Source organism: Magnolia sinica, chromosome 10 (genome assembly GCF_029962835.1).
Source record: "Magnolia sinica isolate HGM2019 chromosome 10, MsV1, whole genome shotgun sequence".
In the NCBI taxonomy this organism is placed as follows: Eukaryota; Viridiplantae; Streptophyta; class Magnoliopsida; order Magnoliales; family Magnoliaceae; genus Magnolia; species Magnolia sinica.
This window is the reverse complement of record NC_080582.1, coordinates 7151512-7165462: the sequence shown is the minus strand read 5'-3', so window position 1 is coordinate 7165462 and position 13951 is coordinate 7151512. Positions and strand designations below refer to the sequence as shown.

At 37.5% G+C, this 13951-nt stretch overlaps 1 long non-coding RNA gene and 1 other non-coding gene across 3 annotated transcripts; both read right to left on the bottom strand.

The window, feature by feature from the left end:
* Positions 1–8009: 8009 nt before the first annotated feature.
* Positions 8010–9716, bottom strand: LOC131257885 (uncharacterized). Of its 2 annotated transcripts, none has more exons than XR_009177687.1 (4): positions 9512–9716; positions 9260–9337; positions 9054–9120; positions 8010–8867 (listed from the first exon to the last, which is right to left on the bottom strand). It is a non-coding gene; the product is annotated as an uncharacterized LOC131257885 (long non-coding RNA). The 2 variants fall into 2 exon arrangements; XR_009177688.1 differs by having other exon boundaries at positions 8010–8816; positions 9512–9710.
* LOC131217978 (small nucleolar RNA Z267) lies at positions 8351–8422 on the bottom strand. The gene has a single exon (XR_009157558.1). It is a non-coding gene; the product is annotated as a small nucleolar RNA Z267 (small nucleolar RNA).
* Positions 9717–13951: the final 4235 nt, after the last annotated feature.

The window sequence follows — 13951 nt, the reverse complement described above, 5'->3', positions numbered from 1 at the left end:
GTCACCCGTACGGCCGATCCGAGCCGTCCATCGTGTAGATGGGTTCGAGAACTACAAAACCATGCGATATTCCACTCCCATGCGGACACACGTGTGCGGTATAGAGGCCACAAGCAAGCTGCCCCATGACGTCCAGAATGAAAACAGATTCCTTCTTTGGGCCGCGTCCACGCAAGTTCAAACGGTGGTGTGCAACTAATTGTTATGTGTACCTTTGCAATGGTTAGGATTTCGGTTTTAAATCAGTGAACTTATCTTGATATTTGGAGTAGATCCACCATCCTTCTGTGGACCCCCATCATTCGTATGCATGTTGTGATGGATGATTAATTAAAGCACATGTCGTTGGGCTGAGATGTTTATGAGACTCCTTGTGAGACGGAGTTATCCCCACATGATCACGCGATACGCGTAGGTTTGATATGTGGCTTAGATGAGGTTGATTGTATTCATGGCTCTTCAGGATTTGCATATTACATTACATCCTCAGCATCTGATATTTGGCTCATAATGATCTGCATTCCGCTTACTCTGATATCGTATGATTAATGATCTTTCCAGTATTTCTGACATTGTATGATTTTGGCATTGTATTTGTGTGCTTGACACTTATCTTGCGCACATGCTTTCACCACCCTCTAAGCTTTCTATAAGCCTATGCATGATAGATACATGTAGGTGGCATTAGGTCGCAGCAGTGTTGAGCTTGGAGTGTGCAGCAGACTCTTGGAGCTTTGATTTTTGATATATGTATTTTTCCTTTCAGCATTGTATTCAAATGTTTATATTAGTGGACATATGATGATGATGTTGTCTTTGTGATTGGGTAAACTTGTATTTATGCTTGTTATGAAATAAATGTATGTTAAAAATCCTCCTTGTAGGATCCTGGGATCAGAATCTGGCGTATGAACATTGAAAGTCGAGAATGGGGTACTATGGAGGCTGTCGGCACCGGATTCGGCAATCGAGAATTTTGTGAGCCTGATTTCTGAGTTTGGAGGCTTGACAAGACAAGATGATGACATTGTTATGTATGTTATCGGAGCCTTATAACAATTTGATTACATCATTGAATTGTACCAAGGAAGATTCACTCGGTTGGGATACTGTTTGTAGTGCATTGCTTGCCAATGAACTTCAAAAAAATACATATTTGGAAAGTTCAAGTAGTTCGGAAGCAGAGGCTCTCGTGATAAGAGGAAGGCCAAATAATCATGGTTGCAAACCGGAGAATTCTTCTAGAAGCAAGTCTCACAGTCGATCAACATCAAGGGGTGATAAATGCACTTATTGGATATGTGGCAAGACTAGTGTCACACCCCAACTCTTAAAACCCGAGTTCGCTTGACTCAGTCGCCGAGTTGAGGGTGTAACTTGATGGGGAGGAGATAATATTATACATATAATCATAACAATAATCACAAATAGTAAAATCATTATGCATCTAGTCAAAAGTATCAATTATCTATTAGTTAATATCCAGCACAAGTTCATACATCATTATTTAAAAGAAATAAATATAAAATGAAAAATGATTTATTATCGCAGCAAATCTCCAAGAGCACACCTCTCAAAGTCACCACCCCACACGCAGAGATTCCAGTTCATTTTCCTGTCCTGAATAGTTTTCCAATCAACAGAATGAGCTAACAGCCCAGCAAGTAGTTGTATGTATTATTCACAATGTAGGCATGATACTAGTTCATATACAAAAATCTTAGTATGCCACATTACCACATAAACAGGTTCTTTATTGAACAACCAAGGCCATAGTTGCGCACAGTGTCTGGCCTCTGTATGAGCCCAACACGTGTAGGAGTTTACTCACATCCTGCATTAATGTTGTCTTAAGGTATCTCACAGACTGTGTGTAACTATATAGTTTGACAATGAGCGGCTTACTCTATAGATGGTCAAACTCCTTCTCTAGCCTCGACCGTAGTCTAAGGAAGAGTCCCTACTGGTACTAACCTGGGTTCCATTGAAAACTTTGCTTGACAATTTAAGGGATAACTCGATCCCCGAGTTGCCTGGTGTTCTCATAATGACACATTAAATACAAGGTAATTGTATACTTAAACAGATATCAACAGATTCTAAAAGTTAATAAGTAAAAGTAAGCATGTGATGTCATGCAATGTATGTAAGAAAATTCATCCATGATAGTGACTACTTACCCTTAACATTCATTCCTTATTTAAATATTTTGACCTTTTGATGATTTCCTCATGGATCTAATGAGTGCACTCGGGTCTACAATTCATAAAAAGTTTCTTTTTTTAGTCATATTTAGAATACAAGCATCAAGTTAATTTCTTCCTTAGTGTCTATTTTCCTAAAACACTTGCGAAAATAAGTAAGATCCTAAAATTGTTACATTTGTGCATTAAATCGGTCAATCAAGTCCCTAATTTCTTAGATATGAGTCATAAATAGTCAATTTACAATGTTTCTAACCATAGCGCAAAGCTATTAATCTTTATTAAGTTTGACTTATGATCAAGATCTACCTTAAAGACAATTAGATGTTTAGATCTACCCAATCTGACCATTTACTTATTTTCCATGATTTTGGTCCAATGGCCCTGATTGATCTTTGATCAGATGATTCGATCTAGCATTAGATCAAGTAGATTTTTAATTTTCTTAAATCTAATTCCTTAATTGGTTTATTAAACATTTGATTAACGGTTGGATTAGACCTGATCGTCGATTTAATGGTCAAGATCATTATTATGATCTTTCCCCTAATTTTAACAATCTAGATATAGATTTATAAGGTCTTGTAATACCCTGGTCCTCGTAGCTAGAGGATGATCGCTAGAGTATGAGAACCCGAGGGTTACGTCATGGAATACGGCCTCATACACACAAAAGTGTAGCAAATTTTATGGCATACCATAAAGAGAACTTCTATGCAAGCAAAATCATCATGAGCATTAATAAGAAAAATTATAACCGCATATGTACCAACAAAATTAAATCCCTCAGTAGGGGAATTTTAATTACAATTCTCAAACTAAAGCAAAATAGAAATAATGTCTGAAATATAAAAGTAAGTAGGTCCTATGGTATCAGTTGAGATCCAACGGCTCAACCATATTAGCATTCGAGTCCTCGCCATACTCCTCATCAGCTATCCCAGGAGTCCCATCATAAGTGCAACCCTCCGCCATCAAACCTGTGTCTATTTAGTGCAACTGCACGATGGGGTGAGTGAAAACTCAATGAGAATTTCCCTTAAAGATTCAAGCATATCAAATCATTCCAATATAGATTAAATTAGCATATCCATTTCATAAGACTAATACCATATATCCATATGCATGGATGTATGAATGTACGTTCAAGTCACAGATCTGGGGATGCACATCCAGTTGTCAAAAGAAAAGACCGCCCGCAGTAGGTTAACTACCTGGAAAAGGCCATGTTGTAGGTGAGTGCGCCTAAGTATGTCTAACCTCCTAGAAAAATATTCAAGATATGCCCGAGGAGGTTTCAAAATCCCGGAAAAGCCTCATGTAAAGAAAGAGCGGCTCATAGTGGTGCAAATGCACATACCCTGATGGTCCAACTTAGGTAAAAGAACCCTTAGCAACCCAACAAGATGTGAATTACGATGAATACTCAGTAAAGCTCACATGTCATGTGTGAATATTATGCACCATGGAATTTAGGTACATTTCTTTGGTAAGATAAGAATGCCTTTTAGATTGTAAGTGTGATCAGGCCATAAGATTCTTAACAACAAATTAAGCATCCATCCATGAGTTCAATGTGGACTTCTGTAATTTCTTTAAATTTGAAGGAGGGCTCACCAAGTATCACGTATATTCTCAAGTGAGATCATATCATTTGAATTATTTAGGAGTCCTTCTATGTCCCTTAAGGAGCCGTCCCATGCACATTCTTTATACAAATCACAATGTATAATGAAATAAGAGTTGTAAGGCTCAAGTCATGTCTTTAGAATTATATTTATGATGTAGAGGTGACAAGAGGAATTTTAGTCCTATGGTAAATCGGTAATAATTATGAAAGATGGGATTCCTACCATTACTTTGTACACTACTTGGAAACAAATTCTCATTCGTCATATTATAAGATTTTTTTTTTTTTAATAGCTTGTTAGCACACCCACTATCAGATCACACTTCACTGTTAGCCACCCTCACTAGGGAATCAATGTCAAGACCTCAGTGTTGAAATGAGGTATCTTTCACTCCATCTACCACTTGAGCTATGGATCTGGGTGTATTATAAGATCTACCCAAATGATAGTGTCGACTAAGTTAGAACTTAGAGAATATAGAAACTCAGGAAGGTAATTTTTCACTACACAATTTATAGATAATTTAGTATGAAGGCTTTCTTTTCTCATCTTGTCTAATGGAGATATACTCATAGGAAAATAATTATAAATGTGGCATGGAAATTATAAAACAATACTTCATACACATATTTAAGGGGGTATAAGATTTGAGAAATATGGCATCTAAAGGTTATTTTATGAAAATCAATACAACTAGAAATTAGAAGAATGAAACTAATAATTCTCTAAAATTCTCCACATTGGGGATTTAAGCTAACATGGAAATTAATGAATGAAAGAAGCAATGGGGGATGTTCCTCACCTTGAATGAATGTTCCTCTTGATTTGATCCTTCTTATAAGGTGAGTTTATGAGTTCCTACATCAAAGCAATGAGAATCAAATACTATTCTAGTTCATGCATGGACTATGGGTGATTTGAGATTGCCTTTACTTATTTGATTTGAAATTGATTGAAGGTAAGTATCCTTCAGGGATCACAGTTGCAAATAGTCCTGAATAAGATGTTATAAGATTTCAGCGAGTCACGACTGAGTTAACTCGGTTTGGCTTCTCAACTCTCAACTAGTTAAGTACAGGTTTTAGGTAGTTTGCTTACTGTAGGATCGGGTTATTGATCCCCTGGATCTAATACTTCCCAAATCATCCCTAGATGACTCTGGCATTAGTGATTTGTTCGACTCAGTTGGGAAACTAGGCGAGTCAACTCGCCATCGAGTTGAGGGAATTTTAAAACTAGGTAATAGACTCTAGTTTCGTACCTGTATAGCGATTCCTTTCCTTGGTTGTCGTAGAGGATGATTACTTACCAGCGTAGCTAGTTAGAGGTGTCCCTGAAGGCATCATCACAATGTGTTGACACTGAGTTAACTCGCTATCGAGTGGAGTGTGGCATTATTTTTAAACCGCTGGGACAGATTTCGATTACCTGATGGTGTAAGGAGGCTGAAACGGACTGTTTCTCAGATCCGATTTGAGTCAGGGTTCTCCCTGAAATGCAGATTCATTACCAACTCACCAATGACTCGACTCAGAACTCAGTTTGGGCAGAGATTCATTACCTAAGATGCGATTCGGATGGGCGTCTTCATCAGGTCCTACTGATTCATGGCTGATACGAGTTGATTGAGGATGGTTGTCATGAAGAGGCAGTCGCAATGCGTCTGGCCGGTTTTCTGGAAGTTGGGTCATCATGGAAAATACTGAGTGAAGCAGGGGTTGTTGAGGTAGAAGGAGCTTCCTCTCTCTCCCTTTGCCCGCGGTCAGCTAACAGCCGGTAAATCCTCGGTCGGTAAAGGCTTTACCGGCGGTCAGGATCTTTACTGACGGTTTTGCTGGACGCCGCTAAATCATCGATTTTTATGCACTACAGAAAATTGGTCTAAAGCTACTGATAAAAGCCGTAGCAAAATATGGCTACACGGTACCACTGCATAGCTCTTTAAAGCTTTGCTACGAATCCGTAGCCACCTAGAAAATCTTTCTTATTAAAAAAAGGTGACCCACATGTATCCGAGTTCTATTTTTTTTTTTTTTTTTTTTTATACACCAATCTAAGCAGCTAACATACCTTGGTTAATGTCAATGATCTCCCTGTTGCCAATGATTGCCATTGTTTCCAAGGGACTGGTTTCTTCTGTCGATCTTTGGTGGGCTGTGTAGCAGTAAAAGGCATCAGCATCAGTATTTCGGAGTCCTTCAGCAGGTTCAGGCCCTCAATGATATTGAGGTTCACCACCTATTAAAATGATCAGCTTGATGATCCAATCTTGTTCCCATTTGGCTGAGAGGATTATCATTGCTGCAACCAAATAATGCAAATTATTTGTGGAAACTGAGCATAAATAGCACACGAAATTAGAATCGCATTTGAACCAACATGTTAACGTTCTTCTTTTATTTCCCACAGAGAGAAGATTTTGTGCGAGATAAAATATTCATTGCAGTGTATATGGATTTTAACTTGAAACTAGCAAGCTATGAAAGCAAGGTAAAAGTTGTTCAAGGGAAAATAAAATATTAGACAATGGCGAAAAGACGCTGTAACCTTTTTCTGGTGATGATGATAAATTTTAGAAACATAGTGCATATGAATTTCAAAAACTGGCCTTTTCAGGGCTGCATCTAAGTCTGGCTCCTCTTTGTAATTGAAAGCTTTTAATATACTGTTGTGCATAAAACTTTTAATTACATAGTCATGATAAGCATTGGGCACATGAAGTCCAAATTCCCACTAGTCACTACCACAAGAGATATCTATACATTTAGATCAATCCGACAAAAAAAAAAAAAAAAAAAATCAAAATCAAAATAAGTACAATAGTTAGAAAAGTGATACCTTTAACTCCAAAGTAGGGGTGTCGACACTATTGAGAAAAGAGAATACAAATTAAGCCCCGCAACAAGAGGACTAATGAGGGAAACAGATAACTTTAATACCAGAACTTATCGTTTGAACAAAGTCTACTAATCTAGAACTACTTACTCTTTAAAAACCTCCTTAATACGTCTCTCCATTGGACTTTGTAGCTTGTAGTCATCATACTTGGGCAATTTGGAAACCCCAGGCCAGTTGTCTTCATCAGCAAATCCACACAACAAATAAATTTTATGCAATTGATCTGCCTGCAGCAAGCAAAAACAGGAGAACAAGCATCAACCTTCTCTACTGGGACCACCATTTCCAGCTAGCAAGTCTATCACCTAAATCTATTGAGGAAACAAAGGAACAGAAAAAGTACAACTATTTCCAGCTTTAAAAGAAATTGGTCTGCTGATTCATACTATGCATCAATCCTATACAAAAATCAGCCAAGTTTTGCATTGACCTGGCCAATCCACCGGGCCATGAAAACTCAGCCGAGTCAATATTTGTCTTATAAAAATATTTACACCAAAATTTGACTGTCCATTCAATGTAATGCCTTATATAAGTAAGATGTACATCATTAGTACTTTGCAAAATCTCTATAATGTACAAGATTACCGTAAATTCAGTCAAGTCCATGACTTAGGCCCATGAGGATGAATTTCCTGTGACAACTTGGCGCCGATGAGAATGAACTTCCTGTGACAACATGGCACCATGTCAAAAGAATGGCAGCACAGTAAAACCCTCATCCTATAATTTGAAAACAAAATCCAAATAGGAAGTGAGAAGAGAAACCACATAAAGGAAATGGACTCCCATGCCACCATCTGTACATCCATCTCCCATTTACAAAATGGCATTTTCATATAGAAAACACAAATAGCAGCTTGATCCAAAACTTTTGTGGCCCTCAAAAAAATTTAATGATGGCAATTCAATCCCTATTGTGCTGACCACTTGGAAATGATCAAATGCTTTTTTTGTTTTTGAAACACACCGACCCACTACATTCACATTGAGGGAAAAAAAATCAGTGTAGTGCAAACATAATTTGTTCAGTATGGGATGAAGTATTACATAATTCTTGGTTTATGGCTTAGTGATTTGTAGTATCTAAGAGTAACCCATCAACAGAGTAGATCACGCTCCCAACTTAAACTAATTGTGAGGATTTTATAATATAAAAAGGGTACAAATTTAAATGATTAGCAAGATGTGAACCTTTGAACAATGATCCACTCTTCTTCACTGGAGCATTTTCCTCTCTTGATATCAGGCCTCAGATAATTCTACAAACATATTTCAATAAAAGATGAGATTGTATAAATAATAAAAAAATTACAAATTTTTGAGATATTGGTCTTACCGGAAAAGCTTGAATCTTACAATATGACACGAAAGAACACTACCAAGCGAACACACTTCTTGCTGTAATTAACACAAGAAGACAGCCAAGGCATGCTGATAAAGCCTTTTATTCAAAATCTACACAAAAAGCAAACAAATCACAGGCACAAATATTTCTAAAATAAATGTGAATTGTTATAAATAGAGTTCTAGTAATAAAGCCTCTATTCTCTAAGTTGAAAGCAATCATCTGAAATTGAATAGAGAATAATTAAGAAAAAAAAATAAAGATAAATAGACGTGCCTCTGATCATTTTTTTTTTCGTAGTTATAACTCAAAAGTATATTTAAAGCCATCATAGGCACTTCAAATAATTCAAGCACGAGCTGGGAAATATCATCCAAAGTCGAAACAAAACAAGAAATTATGATTCAAAAACAAGACATAATTTTCCAAATTATTAAGTCTTGTGTCCTTGCCTCTTGGATCTCAACTAAGAATGAAGTTCATGTTTCATCTCATGGCTGCTACGGAGTTCTACACTAAAAAACAAGCACACATGTGTAAAGAAGCACACAAGTACAAAAGTACAAGTTCATGTTTCATCTCATGGCCGCTACGGAGTTCTACACTCCAAAACACGGGCAGAATATGTGTAAAGAAGCACACAAGTACAAAAGTCTTAAGGAAATGCTAGGATCTCTAACCTTGGGAGATATTATGAAATGGTCCATCCACAGTGGAGCCCAACAGACCAATGTTCTGGATAAAAGAACTATCAGCATGATCCTCTAGGCAGATTGAATTCCTAAACTAAAAAGAGAGACACATCCGCACTCTCAAACACATAGGAGAATGCAGGTATAGCTTAATGAGTAATGACTGAACAAGATATTGTTAGAGCAATGGATGAGTAATGAATTGCACAAGTAATTAAATGATCACATTGTTAATAGAAGAGCATAATTTAAAATTGCTTTTCCTCAAGCTAATACCTACATGTCATTGCTAGTTGAAAACATGAAGGAATCATTTGAAGAACACTAAGGAAATCCATCTCTTCAAGCTGACAAGAATCAGATTGTGAGAACCAGAATATCTCATTTATACCAAAACCCTACCAGTATTTCAAAATCTAACAATAGGGAAAGAGCATATTCAGTTGGAATGGTGCAGGTCTGAACAAGCTAGGGGATTACACTTACAATTATCTTGATCTTGTAAGCTTCCAAGAAGGGATGTCTGCTATCTAGTAGAGGACATCAAATTCCTTCTTCTGAAGACTGCAAAAGAAATGTCAGGATCATAACCAAAATCTATACACCATTTTCTAAAAGTCAACCTCTAATGGCTGACTACCTCCAAAAACCTAGTTTCCCACATATTTGCAAGAAAAAAAAAAAAAAAAAACTGATTTGTAGATAAAAGAAGGCCGTAAAAGAAATAGAAGTACAGACCTGCATATCACATCTTTTATCGAAATTCCTTTCGAGGCAACATAGGTCATGCTGCTATATATATGATTCAAAACCATGCAAGATTTTCAAACTTAGTTTCTAGAATCCAAACATATACAAAGGAAAAGAATAAAAAAAACAAGAAAAAATATACAAAATACACAATCCAAAAATGCATTCCATTAACCTGCAAGCAACAAAATGAAATTGAAAATTACAATGGACGTACATTTTGCATAAACAATCCATAGAAATAAAGAGGTAATCTGAAATTTGAAAGTTCTCGAGACATACCTCTGAAATTCAAAATTGCAACTAAGGCCACAAGCTCGGTAATCTCGTTCAATATAGTCAAACCTGTTTCAAGGTTGGACTAAGACCCATTAACTTAAAAAAGCAAAAATAAGACTTAATCATGATTTCCTTCTTTTTATCAATTTAAACATGAAACACACAAATAAATGCTTGGACACTACCAAGGTGTATTTTCAACATGAATTCTCAATAGACGACTCAAAAGATAAGAAACTCATGAGCACAATACAAATCCTAAAAATGAGTATCAACCTAACAGAAATATCATGATAAGCATAGTTTCCTACTAAAGTTAACTAAATAAAGAAGTAGCACCATTAGCCAACCTGATCAAGTCCTAAAAGTTAGCAAGCAACCACCAGTAAAACAATACGAAACTGAGAAAAAGCACCTACAAGAAACCACCTATAAGAGAACAACAAAACTATGTGTTGTCCAAATATAAGCATACTGTTTGCATACTGTTTACTACTCCAAACAAACAATATCAACTCACTTAAGGCCTTGTTTGGTAGACACCTGAAAAATGAGTTGATCTCATTTTGGTTAATAGAAACTATGCATTAATGTTGATCTCTAATAGATGATGAGTTCATGTTAAAAGTGATTATGTAATACAGATAACAATCTCTAATACATAATTATTGTTAACTAAAATGAGATGAACACATTTTTGCATCTACCAAATAGGTACTAAATGTGTCAAATAAAATTGCAGATTCAACTAAACAGAAAATATGAAGTAGAATTGCTTAGTCTATTTGTTCCTAATATAAAGAAGCATAATAATTAACATCTTTTAAGACTGAGATTATTGACATTGTTAAGCCAGCATTTATTACATGATTAGAAAGCCATAGCATAGATCTAAGCAAAAATGGTAATATTGTAGCTTGAAAATAGCTTTTTTCCTTCTAAGTTAAAAGTGAATAAAGAAAACAAAAAAACAAAAAAACAAAAGAAAAGAAAACAGAATAAAGGAAAAAAAATAGTAGTGAATGTAACAAGCAATCACATTAAGGCAATATGCACATCCAAAAATGGAATACAAAACGCAATATGTAGGATCCCATTGCTTTAAGTAAGGAATTTGAGAAGCTCTTGTTAAATTTTAGTACTACTATGAAGTGAGCAGATAATAGCTTTTTCATGATTGGTGACAAACGAATTGAGATCAAAAACCTTATAGGGCTATTTAGCATGAGTAAGTTTTAAAAAGAAAAACAAATAAAGATAACAAGCAGTAGAAGTGATATAGTGAGAGCCATAGCTTTGATGTATGTGCCTGATTGTGGGACCCACCGTGATGTATGTGCCTTAACATCCACACCGTCCATCTGTTTTGATAGCTCATTTTAGGGCATGATCTCAAAATGCAGTAGATCCAAATCTCAGGTGGACCACAACACAGAAATAGAGTGGTGATTAAATACCCATCATTAAAAATTTCTTGGGGGCCACCAGAATGTTTATTTGCCATCCAAACTTTTGATAAGGTCACAAAGACCTGGATGAAGGGACCACACAGATATAAGCTTGATCCAAAACTTTTGTGGCCCACAAGTTTTTAGTATGGTCCCCCCTGAGATTTGGATCTGCTTCATTTTTTTTAGACCATGCCCCAAAATGAGCTGTCAAAATGGATGGACCACATTCATATAACACACATACATCACGGTGGGCCCCACAGTCAGGAATCCACTGACGCCACATCCAATCAATTTGTCCCACGTTAATGTGGGCCATTGATCTAACAGATGAGCAAGATCATGATCGGGAAGGCATTAGGACAAGCCTTGAGATTGGATCTAACAGAATTTCAAGCACATAGATTTGTAAGTTTCATTGTAAACATTTCTCACAAATACAAGTACAAAAGGTTTCCTCTAGAGCTGTTGTTGATGAAAATCATCCACAACCAATTGCATCTGGGGCCCATTGTTGTGTGTTCATGGGCATCCAACCTTGTCCAGAAGGGTTGTACCACCATGAAATTGGGAGGCACCAATAATCAGGCTGATCCAATTGGAGGGGCTTGGGTGGCTGTCCATTGTTTTTCTATGATGTGGCCCACCTGATGATTGGGTCAGCCTGACTTTTTATGCACCCCACTTTCATGGTGGGCTGTCCCTGTTAGACAGGTTGGATGCCATACACACCATGGTGGGGCCATAAACACAAGACAAGCTGTAGATGATTCTCATATACAAAAGAAGCATTGGTACTGGGAAAAAAAAAGTGCATGCCAACCCTAATAAGGGTTTCGACAATGCAAATCCCTAAAAAGGGATTCCATAATGCAAATCCCTAATTAGGCATTTGACCATGCATATTCCTAATTAAATATTTGATCGAGAGCTAGTTTTTGAGGCGGAGGAAATCATCCGGGTCCATCAGGAGGTGTAGATCTTCGATCTCTGTTAGAAGCGTCTAGATCCGCTCGAGCAACTAACAATCGCTTGCAGCCTTCTCGTATTCCTTTTCTTCCACCCGATCCCCAATCCGCTGCAGCAGCTCTCGCGCGGCGAAGATCCAGGACTCTAGGATCTGGTGGATGGTGAAGAGGATCCTGTTTTCAAAATTTTCAAGGCTTCTGAGGGGCCTTTTCAGGGCGTGGAGATCGGACGGCTTACAGACGAGATCGTACTCAAGGTTCAGTTTCCTAGCGAAGTTTGGCTCGCCCAACCCGAGCGTGAACGGCAATCCCTGCATCTCGCACTCGATCGCGAACGCGATCTTCCTCGCTACGTCTGCCGATTCACGAGAGGGAAGGAGAGCGAGAGGGAGTGGAGAGGGAGAGCCAGAGAGAGCGAGAGGCGGCGCAATAGGTTAGGGCTTTTTTTTTTTTTTTGAATTTATAGGACCCTTTGGTTTTCTGGAAGTTGGGTCATCATGGAAAATGTCGAGTCCGAGAGCTATGACTCGGCATTAGACCGAGTTATGCAACGAGGCTAGTTCCGGACTTGCTTTCAGTCACGTCCGAGTTGGAAACCTGGTGTAGGTTCGATATTAAAGGGGATGAGATGAGGGAGGGTAGGGAAGTCAGGTTAGTGGGCTTAGCAGTTTACTTGAGTCAACTCATTGAGTCAGTCTGGTAATCCTACAACGTCTTTGAGTTGAACAGATAAATAAATAAATAACTTAATAAACAATAATTTAAATCTAGATGAAAAAATTCATGTACAAAATCTTATAGAAGGGTAGGGCTACCCTTACCATTCATTATGTCTACACATAGGGACCATGCGTTTGCCCACATGATGCAATGTGTGGGGGTAATACGTTGTTGCCTACGTGACAACGTGTGGGGCCCACACATGTTGACCTTATGGTTAGTCTATGGTTCATCTCAGTTTTACACTCTGTGGGTCCACTTAGATTTTATCTAAAATATCTAAGAGATATAATATTAGAGAACTCACTTGATAAACGGTTTAGATCATAAGGTAAGCTCATAAAACTTCTATTTTAATCTTCTTTTTTTCTCTCCCTCTCTATGTCTCTCTTTGTGAGTGCTTATGAGAAGTGGTTTGGCATGCCTTATATAAAGGAGCATATGTGAAAATACATGTAACTACATGAAAATTAATGGTAGATACATGTAAACAGGTGAAAATTAATGGTGCACATGTAACTCTCACATTAGGGGTGTGAAGTAATGGGGAAAGATTTTAGAGTGGATGAGGGTACAAATGATATGTGCATACGTGCCATGGAGATGTGAATCCCACAAGTGCAATCTCCTTGATCTAATTGCATGATTAGATTATTTATACCTCTTTTTTTTTTCAAAAGGGGGAACCTCGTACCCTAATATCATTGATAATATGAAAGAGGATGTACAATCAAACTTTCAGGTGGGCCTGATAAAAAAAAATCAATAGGCCTCACCTATCATATCGCTTAAATAGCATGAACTAGACAGAAAAGAAAGAATGAAAGAAACCGGCCACCCCAAGTTGATAGTAAACACCCTACAGGGCCTATGGAGCCTTTTGATGGCCCGTAATCCTGTTTTATCCAGCAAGATTAATCCCCTAACCTCAATCAGGAGGTTGGAGAGAACCTGGTAGGAGTAATATTGCTGCGAGCAACTCCTAATACGCACCAAAGCATTGGCCGAAC